The sequence below is a fragment of the Nansenia antarctica genome (assembly GCF_963989245.1).
Source record: "Nansenia antarctica genome assembly, chromosome: 3".
Lineage (NCBI taxonomy): Eukaryota > Metazoa > Chordata > Actinopteri > Argentiniformes > Microstomatidae > Nansenia > Nansenia antarctica.
Window position 1 is genome coordinate 8,334,414 of NC_137688.1, and position 12,500 is coordinate 8,346,913.

Genomic DNA, 12,500 nt, shown 5'->3' on the forward strand with positions numbered 1-12,500 from the left:
GGCTCTGACTGTCTCTGACTGTCTCTGACTGTCTCTGACTGTCTCTGGCTGTCTCTGACTGTCTCTGGCTGTCTCTGACTGTCTCTGACTGTCTCTGACTGTCTCTGGCTGTCTCTGACTGTCTCTGGCTGTCTCTGACTGTCTCTGGCTGTCTCTGACTGTCTCTGGCTGTCTCTGACTGTCTCTGACTGTCTCTGACTGTCTCTGGCTGTCTCTGACTGTCTCTGGCTGTCTCTGACTGTCTCTGGCTGTCTCTGGCTGTCTCTGACTGTCTCTGGCTGTCTCTGACTGTCTCTGACTGTCTCTGACTGGCTCTGACTGTCTCTGGCTGTCTCTGACTGTCTCTGGCTGTCTCTGACTGTCTCTGACTGTCTCTGACTGTCTCTGGCTGTCTCTGACTGTCTCTGGCTGTCTCTGACTGGCTCTGACTGGCTCGTCTGACTTGGAACGTGTCCAGCGTGTCTCCCTGAGAGACATTAGAGAGACAGGAGAGAGACAGACAGAGAGACAGGAGAGAGACAGGCAGAGAGACAGGAGAGAGACAGGCAGAGAGACAGGAGAGACAGGACAGGCAGAGAGACAGGAGAGAAAGTGTGGTACAGTCACATGGTACAGCAGCATGGTACAGTCACATGGTACAGTACACCCCCACATGGGGGACCTGATATCTCGCTCAGGGCAGTTAGCAGCGTGCTCACCACGTGTAAAGGAGGGAGTGTGTACAGAGAGCTCCTGGAGGGGGTTGAGGAGGGGTGGGGGGGTGTGTGTCTGGAGGGGGTTGAGGAGGGGGCGGAGGGGGTGCTGTGTCTGGGCTGTGTGATGCTCCTTAAGGGGAAGTACAAATCACGGGTCATGGGGGTGTCACCAGAGCAAACGCACTCAACTGGAGAAAGTGGAGCACGGAGTGTGTGTGTGTGTGTGTGTGTGTGTGTGTGTGTCTGTGTGCCGCGGTATGCACGTGCATGAGTCTAAGTACACTCACCGGCCTCTTTATTAGGTACACCTTTTCAACTGCACATTAACGCAAATATGTAATCAGCCAATCAAGTGGCAGCAACTCAATGCATTTCGGCATGTAGACATAGTCAAGACGATCTGCTAAAGATCAAACCAAGCATCAGAATGGTAAAGAAAGGTGATTTAAGTGACTTTGAACGTGGCATGGGTGTTGGTGCCAGACGGGCTGTTTTGAGTATTTCAGAAAGTGCTGATCTACTGGGATTCTCCCCCACAATCATCTCTAGGGGTAACAGAGAATGGTCATAAAAAGAGAAAATATCCAGTAAGCGGCAGTTCTCTGGGCGAAAATGGTGGTGGTGGTGTAATGGTGTGGGGGATATTTTCTTGACACACATCTTCAGCATCTGTGTGATGTTATAATGTATATAATGTCAATATGGACCAAAATCTCAGAGGAATGTTTCCAGCACCTTGTTGAATCTATGCCACAAATAATTAAGGCAGTTCTGAAGGCAAAAGAGGGGGTCCAACCCAGTACTAGCAAGGCGTACCTAATAAAGTGGCTGGTGAGTGTATATGTTTTGGCATTATAATTATGAAATAATTATGTGTGTGTGTGCGTATGTGTGTGTGTGTGTGTGTGTGCGTGTGTGTGTGTGTGCGTGTGTGTGTATGTGTGTGAACTCTCTGTGAACCATAATTACCTTCTGTAGCATAGCAACATCTTTAGCCTGGTTTTGCTATTCAACATTGCAAAATAACCAGAAAACAAACAGCAAACAAGTACACGTCAAACAATCCCATTCCAAACAGGACAGTAACAGTGAGTGTGATTGGTCAAATGCAGCTCATTGAGGACTGATCAACACATCCTCAGGCTGGGAGATGTTTGGCCTTCATGGTAGATGGGTCTATCAATTCAATCATTGCCCCATCATGGATTGTGCACCTTATTTTGTGTGTGTGTGTGTGTGTGTGTGTGTGTGTGTGTGTATGTTTGTGTGTCTGTTTGTGTGATTGTTTGTGAGAAAATGTGGTTAAAAAGCAATTTAATCAGGAGAAATAGAGGTAGAACAGTTTTGCAGGCATGGATGGAAGTGCCCAGTACACTGTCCTATTCTCTGCCATTAAATCGTTTTTAAAATGTGCTATCTTTGTAGAGTTGTGCTGTAAAAGGTGGTGTGTGCAACTCATTTCAATCTCACAACACTTAAGCCCAAACCAATCTGAAGTTGAAATTAAATTCAACAACACAGCTGTCGTTTCAACACCACAGCGGCCATGGCTGGACTACTTGTAGTGGTAACTCTGCTTCTAGTAGTTATTTCTCTGGAATGCAAGCATCGTTCTCTCTCTCTTTCTCTCTCTTCTCTCTCTCTCTCTCTCTCTCTCTCTCTCTCTCTCTCTCTCTCTCTCTCAAGCACAGACACACACACACACACACATACACACACACACACACGCACACATGCACACACACACGCACACATGCAGTCACACACTCACGTACATGCACACACGCACGCACGCACACATACACACACACACGCACACACACACACACACACACACACACACACACACAGACACACGCACACACACACACACACACACACACACTCATGCAGAAACAGCAGTAAAGAGCAAAGGAAGAGGAAGACGAGGATGAAAGAGGATGAATCTCGTTAAGAGGATTAATTGTGAGGCGTTGGCATGGTGACCGGGCTGTGGCACCACCAAGCAACCTTGCAGAGAGGTTTTTCTTTTTTTCAGAAAAAAATAACACGTTCAGTAAACCAATCTTTTTTTTCAACTTCAGACTGTGATCTGTCTGATGGGCAGAGAGAAAGAGAGGATGGCAGAGAGAGAGAGAGAGAGAGAGAGAGAGAGAGAGAGAGAGAGAGAGAGAGAGAGAGAGAGAGAGAAAGGCGGAAGAGATGGTGTCTGAAACAAAACCAGTCATACGAGTCTTTCTCTTTCATCCAGACGCCCTCAGCTCTGTTAGCTGAATCAGTATCAGTCGTGCCATTGTCTCTTTAGTCTGTGTGCCGCCCTCTCCACGCTGAGGTCACACCGGCCTCTTGTTTCCTCCTCGTCTGCTTTAACCGCTTTCAATCACCGCCTCCGTCACCTCACGAAGAGGTCACGAAACGCTTTTGTTCTCAATGCTTCACATAACAGATATCATGAATTACACTCAACGGGAGCGTCTATGAGGCAATACACCTCAAACGTGTCGCAAGAAATGTAGTGAATAGTGAATTCGCCTCCCATGATCTAGAACTCACAAGTGGCATCTTCTCCACCTATCACGGACGCTGGCCTCGTCTTCCCCATTATCCTTCACACACAATAACAATGCCACTGGAAAACCAGTCCAAGCGCATTCTCTTGGCCATCCACACTCCCCCGCATGAAAGCAAAGGCAGACCGAGGCAGATAGAACCCTCTAGACGGGCCGTAAGATCCGGGGTCCTCTCTGGGACATGTCTGGCTAATCCTGTGGTGATGCCACAGGGGGTCTGGCTGTCTTGGCTGTGCTCGGGGGGGACTGCCTAGGCTGACGGTCTGGTCCTTTTGGACAGAGGGGCCTTTCCCTCGGCGTCCCTCGGTGTCCCCCCGCGGTCCTTCTCTCTCGCCTCCAAAGAGATAATAACGACAGGAGCTCCCGTCGTCTGGCCCCGGAGCTCCCACCGCACACAGAAACACTAGCCCAGGCCCCACTGTGCACACAATATGCCCCTCTCACCAGGAGAGCTCAGATGGACGGACAAAGAGAGAGAGAGAGAGAGAGAGAGAGAGAGAGAGAGAGAGAGAGAGAGAGAGAGAGAGAGAGAGAGACAAAGATGGAGAGAGAGACCGGTGAGATGAAGAGGAGTGTTAAAATACACAAAAAGAAGAGAGAATGGACTGAGCAGAGAGTAGCAGGAAGCAGTCTGGTCTCCTCTTCGAACGCCGTAGCTAAGTCGTTACCGTTGGCACGTCCCGGGTTGACGTTCTTACTTAGCGATGCTGGCAGGAAGGTGGAACGCCGTATAAGGAGGCCTCTGGGATGGCGGAGGCGTTTCTAAAAAGATACTTCTTAGGAAAGAAAGTCATGCAAATGCGTTTACGCTCACATAACGTATCTTCCGACATATCATCCGGAAATCTGTCTGATGTGTCACCCAGGAACACAAAATTGGGATAACGTACTATCGTGTATATGTATATACGGTTTTATTAGGAGACTGTGTTGTGGCAGAAAGAGGGGAAGAAAAGAGAGAGCGTAGAGGTGAGAGAGGGCATATGCAAACAACAATAGGATAAGCAGAGATGTTTAGAGACAAGAGAGGTGGTTAAGAATGAGTCTGGGAGATTGAAGCAGGCGCCTGCATCTGTAAGACACAAACAGCGTGAGTTTTTCTCTTAATGGAGCTCTGTGTTTTGTCGCCTGGCGTAAGTGTATGTTCGCCAAGATAATCGCTCTCTCGAATGACCTCTCAAAACAGCGACGTGAATCATGATATTTATGCACCCATAATACATGACATAGAGATGGGATTACACATTCTATCCACTGTAATAAACCTTACACATATCAGGGGATGAATGACAATTGACAATTCAGTTGACAATTTTCATGATGTGTTCTGGGAAAACAGTCGAGCTGCAATGGCTTCTAATCCACTGAATAGTGCCATACAACAGACACATATAATATCATATTTGCCATTTAACTGACGCTTTTATCCAAAGTGACTTACATTGCAGTGAGTGCATACATGTTTCAGTATACTTGACTTAGGTCCTTTTTCTTCGGGTGTGAAGAGTAGGGCCTCCAACCAGTTTACGCCACCGGTCTCTGTCCCTCGCCACAGCAGCCGCCGCCTCCCAGGATCTTAGACCCAGCATGTCACGCTCCCTCTCGACGGTTCTTCTCCAGGTTTCTTTGGGGCGTCCCCTTTTTCTTCGTCCATCAGGGGTCCATCTGAGGGCTATGCGTTGATGGTCATCCGGGCTTTTCCTCAACACGTGGCCGATGTACTTCCATCTTCTCTTTCTGATCTGCGTGCTTACCATCTCTATACCAGCACGTTTTCTCACTTCTTCGTTTGACACCCGTGTAGGCCAGAATATTCTCAGCATCCTTCTTAGGCATTTGTAGACAAATGTGTCTAGGCACTGTTCGTCAGCCGCTGTCATCTTCCATGTCTCACAACCATATAACAACACTGAGATTACATTTGACTGAAAGATTTTCATCTTGGTCTTCCTCCGATACTGACTGCTGTTCCACAACTTCTTTAAACGATGGTAGGCGTTCCTTGCTTTTCCTATACGAATCTTCATGTATTCAGAAGCACCACCTGATGTTTCAGTATACAGTACCAGTCAAAGGTTTGGACACACTTCCTCATTCAATTGAATAGGAAAGTGTGTCCAAACTTTCGACTAGTACTGCATTTGGTTCCAGCGGGAATCGAACCCCCAACCTAGCGCTATGTTCTACCAACTGAGCCACAGAGGACCACAATATGAGACAATGTACAGCCTTTAGCCAGATTGTTATAATGTATACACATGAATGTGACTTCCTCAGCAACAGCAGGGCTGTTATATAATATTATATTACTAATAACTAAAGTTATGTTGTCTAATGTTTAATTAGATGGCTGAAATGTATAACAAAGACGTAGGTACACACTGCATAAATTAGCATCTAGCATCTAGCATGTCAGTCATCACACCCAAAGCCATTGAAACACCTCACACCACTCCTCCGACACTGAAGGAGATGGAACGCATAGAGAGCAGGCATGAAATCCATAATATCACCATATTGACAGTCTGTCGCAGTCCCTAAACACATTTCTGCTGCACTTAGAACACAATTGTATTCCTTTTTAGAGCTAAACAACAAAACTGATAAATGAAAATGCTTTAGTGGCACTTTAGCTTCTCCTGCGCTCCCATTGAGGACTGGCGGTGGAGAGACACAATGTTTGTGAAAATAAGATGACCGTCAGCGCTGCCCTGTTTTTATTTACCCAGAGGTTAGAGCGTTTGGGCTTGTGTGAAGGCGATGTTTATGTAAATGCGCCACTGTCCTCAGCAAGATCATTTCAAGTGCTAACAAAAGAGAAATTGCTATCTTGAACGGGCAGGAAACATAGCTTGGCTGGGTAGTAATCAAATTCGCCATGGACACACCGGAGGCCTGTGAATACCTTCCTCCATTCTCTCTCCTGGTTAACTCTCCTTTTCAGAGAGATGGGAGGGGGATTATATGGAGCTGAATCTGCGCTGCCGCCCGTTCACCCCAATTGAAGACGCCTAATGTGTTTTTGATAACGAACGCCGAGGCGTCCCACTCTCGCTGTTTGTTGTTCGGGTGTTGATGATGTTGACGTTGTTTTTGTTGCTGTTGTGGCCCTCGTCGTCCCGTTCCTGGCTATAGAGAAGTGTGTGTCTAAGCCGTTCATTTGTCTTGTCTGGAGGTGTGCCACGGCCTCAGCCCACGACGAGAAGAAGATCCTTGTGGTGGTGGAGAGAGAGAGAGAGAGAGAGAGAGAGAGAGAGAGAGAGAGAGAGAGACAGAGAGAGAGAGAGGGAGAGAGAGAGAGAGAGACAGAGAGAGAGAGAGACAGAGAGAGAGAGAGAGAGAGAGAGAGGGAGAGAGAGAGACAGAGAGAGAGAGACAGAGAGAGAGAGAGAGAGAGAGAGAGAGAGACAGAGAGAGAGAGAGAGAGACAGAGAGAGAGAGAGAGACAGAGAGAGAGAGAGAGGGAGAGAGAGCGAGAGAGAGAGACAGAGAGAGAGAGAGAGAGACAGAGAGAGAGAGACAGAGAGAGAGAGAGAGAGAGAGAGAGACATCACATCACGATGACAGCCATGTATTATCAGGAATCACACACCGTACGGTATAGAGTTTGTATCCTGAACCTTCAACATGTTATGGCATCATTTAGAAAAGTTGAAATAGGAAGTTAAAATAGGAGTCTGCAGCTTCTGTACGGAAAGTGAACCAAAAATAAATAATAACAAATAATAATCATTATATTAAAATGGCCATAAGGTTAATAATTAACTCAATGAATAAGTAGAAATAACTTTCAAACATCAAGTGATGGTAACCTTCAGCCAGTAATGGTAAATGTAATAGCTATAGAAAGAAGAGCATCAAGAGAGCAAGCGTTTGCCTTTAGGCCTCAATCAAAACCAATTCTGCATCAAATCTTCATGATTGGTGATGATTTCTCAGCAAAAAAACACATGTGTCTACATCCATAAATGTGACAGCAGCTGGTGAAACCGGGAACAAGTCGGCAAGCAACCAAATTGTTCTGACTTTTATTTTGAAAAATGTAAATAAGTTTCAACGTTGTTGAAAATCAATGACACGCTCGCTAGTCAAGCCAAAATATTGCAATGCATTGGATTCGGTGAGTAATCCCCACTACTACCTAGTTAACTATAACACTATACTTTACATTGTTTAGCGGGTTCACAAAACAAGCTGTGACAAACAGGAAAAGCTGTTGTTGAAGTACTTTTCAACGTTCAAAATTCAATTTCAACATTCAGACTCCCGCCTTACAGTATAGCAATACCCTTCAGAGCTTGATTAGATCAGCTGCATTAAGCCACAGTAACAATATATTTGGATATTTGGATACCAAAGTGTTTATACAGCATTTTTCTTTTATAATAAACATTGTAATACATTGACAAGCATGTATCCTCCTCTTCCCCGATCTCTGACTCTTGCGCAGTGACCCAGTTGTGAGACCAACCGACATCTCGGCGGTCTCCAAATGATTACGGTCTGTCGGATTATTTCTGCAGACCAGGAAATATGTCCTGGGGCATGGTATTATCTGACTACACCAGCCTTTCACCACCTGTTTTGCAAGATAGAGTAAGAAGAGTTACGTGAATTATGACTTGTGTGGCGGTTAGACTGTATTAGACATTAAGTTTGACTGGTTAGGGTTAGGGTAAGTTTAGCTGGGGAACGCATTAGCTTCTTTTTTTATTATATTAGCATTAGCTACAATTAGAGTTATTTGAACCAGGAACATTTGGGTTACAAGTCAGGCAGTTTCTGCCTCCGCCACCTCGCCACCTCCTTATGTGGCCTTCTGCCTTCAGTATTCACAGTAACCACACAGATACTCATTATTTGGTCTGTAGAAACGATACCCCGAACGCACTAATTTGGAGACTGGGTTGGATCGACAGCAACGGGGCAAGGCACAATCTGGAGGTGGCGGTGGGGGGTGGCGTGGCGTGGGGGTGTGGATGTTGTCATACAAACCTGCCCAGCAGGAGGTAACCTTTGGAACAGGTACCACAGAGGAGGCGCTAAACGGTGATGGCACCAGGCTGCGTGCCTCATTACACCCAGATGCTACAGAGGGGAGGGGAGGAGAGGGGGAGGAAGTGGAGGAGATGAAGGAGGGATGTAGGAAGGGGTGGGGGGGAGGAGTGGGGGAGGGAGGCTAGTGGCAGGGCCTTCTCCCTAACAGCTGTTGCCATGGCAGAGGTGAGGAGTGGGATTGCGCGGGGGGGCTCATCTCTCAGTGATTAGAAATAGAAAAACAGATTGAGCATGGCCGCAACGGGTCTCTGTGGATCCATCTCAATGTGTTAGCTCCACCTCTGATGTGTTTGTGTGTGTGTGTGTGCGTGTGTGTGTGTGTGTGTGTGTGTGTGTGTGTGTGTGTGTGTGTGCATCTCAACTGGCCTTCTTATCCTTCCCTGAATTAGATGACATCATCTCACATACATGGTTACACAACACAACACAACACAACACACACACACACACACACACACATACACACACACACACAGACATGCACACATGCGCACATGCACACGCACACACACGCACGCACGCACGCACACACACACACACACACACACACACAGACATGCACATGCACACGCACACACGCACACACAAACACACACACGCACACACACACACACACGCACACACACACACACACACACACGCACACACACACACACACACACACACACACACCCACACACTCCTCGTTTGATGCAACCATACGTCCATTGCCCTCAGATGAGATAAAACGTCAGAGGCATTACTCTCTACAAAGTGCATACTGGAAACAAGCTGGACCAATTAAAGGCAGAGTGAGTTGTGGTCTTTGTCTTTAGTCAGTCTGAGTACACTGTGTTCAACAACCCCACCAATGAACCATCCCCCCCTCTTCCTTTAAACGGTCCAGTCATCAGCACAAATGGGCTGTTCCCAGCAACGTGTGTGGTTTTGAATGTTGATCACTGTAGTCTCTCTCTGGATGCAGGGTAAACGGCCACCATACTGTTCCTAGAGACATGACGAGAGGCCGTGTTTCACGACATTCAGATTACACCGGCAACAATTCAAATGCTGCATTCTACACTCACATAAACTCCCATGTGTGTTATTGTTGGACTAAAGGGTTAATGATATGATTCATGTTATATAAAGAGCATATAAAGCAAGATGCATTCAACTGTTAAAGTATTATAAGTCAATCTTTCTGACTGAAAATGATTGGTCTACTTTTTGGTCTTCCCCGATGTTCTTCTCTTTACATTCTGTTATCTTAATAAATAGCATTTTTTTTGTTTTTTCAGTAAGTGCATTTTTTCTATAAATTTCCCTCATTTTTTTAATGATACATTTCTCTCATTTTTGAGACATTTTGCATGGAATGTACATATTGCGTTCCATAATCTGAGCAGTAAGACGTACGTATCTGTCCTCTTGTAGGTGCAGTTTCGGGCGCTGATCAAGAGAAGGGGGCCGGCCAAAAAAGACTGCCTTAAGACAAAACAAAAGACAGAAAATCTAAATCTTCTTTTTCCTCAAACATTTTAAAAAGATTTGAGTGCACTCGCTTTTCCTCTGCTGCAGTTCAAAGGAGCTCTTCCTCCCCATCATATGCCTGTGGTCGTGAACTGTTTTCGCGCTTGATGTCTGTCAAATATAAACTTGGTGCAAGTTTCCCGTTATGGAGTAACGAAAGAAAGTGAAAGGAAAAAAAAACGGAAACACAAAATAAAACAAACTTTTTTGTGACAAAAACTTGATTGAGACTCTCAAAAATGAAAAACACAATACTGGCTGGCACTTTGTCTTTTTTGGAGGTCAAGACTGACTGAGTCATAATCCTGAGTCATATTCCCTAAGGTCCTACTCTTCCCTTTGTTTTTTGATATTTTTGGAGAGGAACTGATTCCTCAGTGGATACTGCGGCCTTCTCCAACTCCGTGTGGATGTAAATCAATATCTAATGGATCCATTACGTTGTAAGTGGATTATGAGTCCCCTCTTTTTGATGTTGTTTTTTTTTGGGCTCTCTTTCCGCTGCTGCCACCATTTTCTCTACCCTCTTTTCCCCTATGTTCTCTGGACTAGTTCATCTAGGTGTGAGTCGGGGGGGGACGGGGGACTTTTTGTGAGTGGACCCAGCCCTCTGCCCTGCCCCTTCTTGTCACTCCGTGCCTGTTCATCTGTTCTTCTTCTGTGGTTGACAGTAAGAGTAATGAGGACAGGGTGTGGCAGGTAGGTCCCCATCCACTCCTCTTCTCCTGGCCTCCTAAGACCTGCTAGACCCACTAGAGGGGAGAGTGAACTCACAGTGAGGGAGACAAACACTCTCCGGCTGTCCCCTCTCTCCGTTCTTTTTCTTCTATTTGTTTTCCTTTGGCCCCATAACCCCCCTCCCTCCCTCTATCCCCCACCTCCTATGAGCAACACCCATATGTGACACATTCTGGTGAATTGGGCCCAAATCACCTTCTTTTCTCCCCCACCCCCACACCCCAAGGACTCTCTCAGTGAGAAGAAGCGAGAGTGAAAATAGTTTACATTTTCACAACATTATTGTGCCTGAGACCTTGATCAGGCAGGCAGATTGCATTCACAAACATGAACGGAGAGAAGCTCAACGATGGGAAAAGAACTTGTGAATCCAAAGTTCAGTAAATTATATTGTCTCGCTTCACAGACATTCAAACCAGGCCTCTAGAGTGCAGACCCTCTTCCCACATTTAGACTCTCTTTCAAACACAACACAGGCTTATAACAGTAGTCAACAAAGGAAACATAATAAAGGAGGAAAGTCAACAGATACCCCAGTCTTATTAGGATAATCCCTTATGGAACGCAGGTTAGGCCACGTAGATGTCCATGTTACACCCCCTTCACCTGGAAGTTTGTATTTATGTAACTAATGTAAAGAGTATTTATTATCAAGTATATGGTATGTTTATGGGGCTTTCGTATAATGGCGTAAAGACACATTTGCTTTTAACACATATGAATTGATATCTGATGATTTTTTTATTTTTTATTTTTCAATCTTTGATGGTTCAAGTAACGCAATGACAAAAACTGTAGTGGGGGCATCTAGCCGAGTCCTTGTCTCATGTACTGTATCTGTATGCTAGCGCTAGAGGTCCATCCGAGTATGTGGGCACAGTCCAAAGGAAGTAAAGTACCTGTGAATGTACTTTGTATTCAGAGATTTTTATTACAATAAAGAAAGAAACTAAAGTGGATCAGTCCTTGTTTGTGTTTTGTGTGTAAGGACGTCAAGCCAAGCTCAGTGGCCGATCCGTTAAGTCAACAATGCAGCCAGCGCACCTGCCGATGAAAGCTTTGACACCGAAACGTCTACAGTGACTGCTTATAATTGTGCTTTTTTTCTGTAATTGAGAGTGCTGGACTCATCGGAGCACTGCTCGGTTACAGCAGCCAAAGACACATTCATCAGAATTACTTTTTTTTTGAGAGCTCAGCACACCTTTTCCTAAGTACTGGTGACCAATCCATCACAAACAGAATCTTTACAATCTGTGTGTCCACATGAGTTTAATGGCTCTTGTGTTGTCTCGAAGAAAAAAGGAAATATTGAATACGATGTGATCTTCAGATAAGGCGATATGGTGATATGGTTGCTAGTTAAATGCCAATGATTTAAGAAATCTCATTTGATGTGATACTGTATGATACACATATTGATGTTCTGTATGAGAACATAGAGGGATGTTGAGGTGAATGTATGTGCGTGTACACCAGTCTCCACCATATGCTACTGTATAGGCCTGGGGAGGAAAACCCAATATCTCACACATTATCTACCACAGGTGATTGTTACACTACTACAGTAGACGAAGAGCAGTACTTTGCTTCCCAGTCTGTCCATCCTTGTTTGTCCAGACCAGACCATTAGCAGGCAGTTAAGTGGCTCAACCAGCTCCATAATGAGAGGATGCAGGCTGAATAATGCTGGGTACCACCTCTCTCTCTCTCTCTCTCTCTCTCTCTCTCTCTCTCTCTCTCTCTCATTCTCTCATTCTCTCTCTCGCTATTAGCTAACTGTCCGCCTCACTCTGCTGTGAGCGCTGGTGGCTAACTACTCTTATCGCAGTCTGTCACACCGTGACCGAGGCAGCTATTGCTCCACTATTGTCTTACAGGTCAGCCCTGCTTTAGTTAGCTCCGCAGCTGTCATCGCTAACACTGC